Consider the following 3045-nt stretch of genomic DNA (forward strand, 5'->3'; position numbering starts at 1 on the left):
TTTCTCTGTCGTAAGGAACTGATCTAACTAAATGTGGAATGTGGAAGCAGTTTTCATGCACTGTTTTAAGGATAGGTACGTCAGGGCCAACGAGGCAAAAAATTAGCGAAACTGGTTATTTGTATCTAAAAGACGGGAGGACACTCGGAGACCCGACCCCCACACCTACAGCTATGTGAATATAACTAAGTGTACACAGAGATAGACAGCAGGAAGGGGATGCAACAAGACTGTTACAACCTCTGAAAATTTACTATCAATAATATGAGAAACTCAACACTGAAGTTGAGACACGTCAACATACCTTCGCTCCCCACACACAGGAAGTCTGTTGTGCTGCCACGGACATAACTGTGTTAAGTACTCACAGAATATTCAAGATTTTAGTAATGATGTATTTTCTAGGTAGCCGATACCTCATTTTCTCTCGTGCATAAATTGACAACATTCGCCAATAGACCAATAAAAAGTGGTAAACACAAAAAGTGACCACATTATTTTTAAAAAGTCTCCTTTTCTCCAAATCTTTATTTATTCCAGGTAGTGAAAATCAGAGTACTTTCCCTCACCCCCCCCCCCCCGTCCTTCATTTTATGCAAACTATGATCAATATGGGACCTAAAACTGAGCCTTTTGGAATGCCACTCAAGTCTCTAATTCAATCATATTATTTTTAAGATCTCATTCAGGTACCCTGATACCACAGCCTCCTGCTCCTCCAGTGCTCTCATGTTCTTACAGCCCAACTCACTGCCCACACAAGTAGTTACCTGGAGGTTACCTGGAGGTTATTCCGGGAATCAACGCCCCCGCAGCCCGGTCCATGACAAGGCCTCCCGATGGAGCAGGGCTTGATCAACTAGGCTGTTACTGCTGGCCGCACGCAGTCCAACGTACGAGCCACAGCCCGGCTGATCCGGCACTGACTTTAGGTATCTGTCCAGCTCTCTCTTGAGGGCAGCCAGGGGTTTATTGGTAATTCCCCTAATGCTTGATGGGAGGCTGTTGAACAGTCTTGGGTCCCGGACACTTATGGTGTTTTCCCTTAGTGTACCAATGGCTCCCCTACTTTTAATTGGGGCATTTTGCATCGCCTGCCCAGTCTTTTACTTTCGTAGGGAGTGATTTCTGTGTGCAGATTTGGGATCATTCCTTCCAGGATTTTCCAAGTGTAGATTATGATATATCTCTCCTTCCTGCGTTCCAGCGAGTACAAGTCAAGTGCTTCCAAGCGTTCCCAGTAGTTAAGGTGCTTGACAGAACTTATACGTGCAGTAAAGGATCTCTGTACACTCTCTAGATCTGCGATTTCACCTGCTTTGAATGGAGATGTTAATGTACAGCAGTATTCCAGCCTAGAGAGAACAAGTGATTTGAAAAGGATCATCACTGGCTTGGCATCTCTCGCTTTGAACGTTCTCATTATCCATCCTATCATTTTCTTTGCACGAGCGATCGTGGCACTGTTGTGATCCTTGAAAGTGAGATCCTCAGACATTACTACTCCCAGGTCCCTTACATTATTTTTCCGCTCTATTGTATGGTAATAGTCTGTAGTATACTCTGTTCTAGTTATTATCTCCTCCAGTTTTCCATAACGGAGTAGTTGGAATTTGTCCTCATTGAACATCATATTGTTTACCGTTGCCCACTGGAAAACTTTGTTTATATCTTCTTGGAGGTTAACCGCGTCCTCAGCAGATGACAGCCTCATGCAGATCCTAGTATCATCCGCAGAGGATGATACGGTGCTGTGAGGTATATCTCTGTCTATGACTGATATGAGGATGAGGAATAAGATGGGGGCGAGTACTGTGCCTTGTGGAACAGAGCTCTTCACTATGGCAGCCTCCGATTTAACTCTGTTGACCACTACTCTTTGTGTTCGATTTGTTAGGAAGTTGAAGACCCATCTCCCCACTTTCCCAGTTATTCCTTTAGCACGTATTTTATGGGCTATTACGCCATGATCACATTTGTCAAATGCTTTTGCAAAGTCTGTGTATATTACATCTGCATTCTGATTTTCTTCCAGTGCATCGAAGGCCATATCATAGTGATCCAGTAGTTGTGAGAGGCAGGAGCGACCTGCCCTGAACCCATATTGCCCTGTATTGTGCAGATTTTGGGAATCCATGTGATTTGCAATCCTGCTTCTTAGCACTCTTTCAAAGATTTTTATGATGTGGGACATCAGAGCTATTGGTCAATAGTTCTTAGCTAATGCTTTGCTGCCACCTTTATGGAGTGGGGCTATATCCGTTGTTTTAAGTGACTGTGGAATTTCACCCATGTCCAAGCTCCTCCTCCATAGTGTACTTAGGGCACGTGAGAGGGGTTTCTTGGAGTTCTTAATGAAAACAGAGTTCCACAAGTCTGGGCCTGGGGCTGAGTGCATGGGCATGTTGTCAATGGCCTTTTCGAAATCTATCGGAGTTAGGGTAATGTCGGAAATCTGGCATACATTTATGGAGCTTTGAAGCTCATTCATGAAGATATCATTTGGGGCGTCGATCCTCAGACTGACTAGTGGTTCACTAAACACAGAGTCGTACTGGGATTTCAATATTTCACTCATTTCCTTGTTGCCATCTGTGTAAGTCCCATCCTGTCTGAGTAAGGCCCCGATACTAGATGTGGTATTTGCCTTGTTTTTGGCATATGAAAAGAAATATTTTGAATTTCTTTCAATTTCACTAATAGCTTTAAGCTTCTCCTGTCTCTCCTGGTTCCTGTAAGAGTCATTTAACTTAAGTTTGATAGTTTCCACTTAACTGGTCAGCGCCTCCTTTCGTGTATCAGACATTCTAACACGCCTGAGGAGCTCAGTGACTCTTCGTCGTCTTCTGTAGAGGGAGCGTTTTTCTCTCTCCAGTTTACTCCTGCTCTTCTTCTTTCTTAGGGGAATATGCCTAGAACATGCTTCAGCTGCCAGGAAGTTGATCCTTTCAAGGCACTGGTTTGGATCCATGTCATTTAAGATATCTTCCCAACATGTTTCGTTTAGGACATGGTTTACCTGGTCCCAGTTGATGTTCTTGTTGT

This window comes from Cherax quadricarinatus, chromosome 2, assembly GCF_038502225.1.
Source record: "Cherax quadricarinatus isolate ZL_2023a chromosome 2, ASM3850222v1, whole genome shotgun sequence".
Classification (NCBI taxonomy): Eukaryota; Metazoa; Arthropoda; class Malacostraca; order Decapoda; family Parastacidae; genus Cherax; species Cherax quadricarinatus.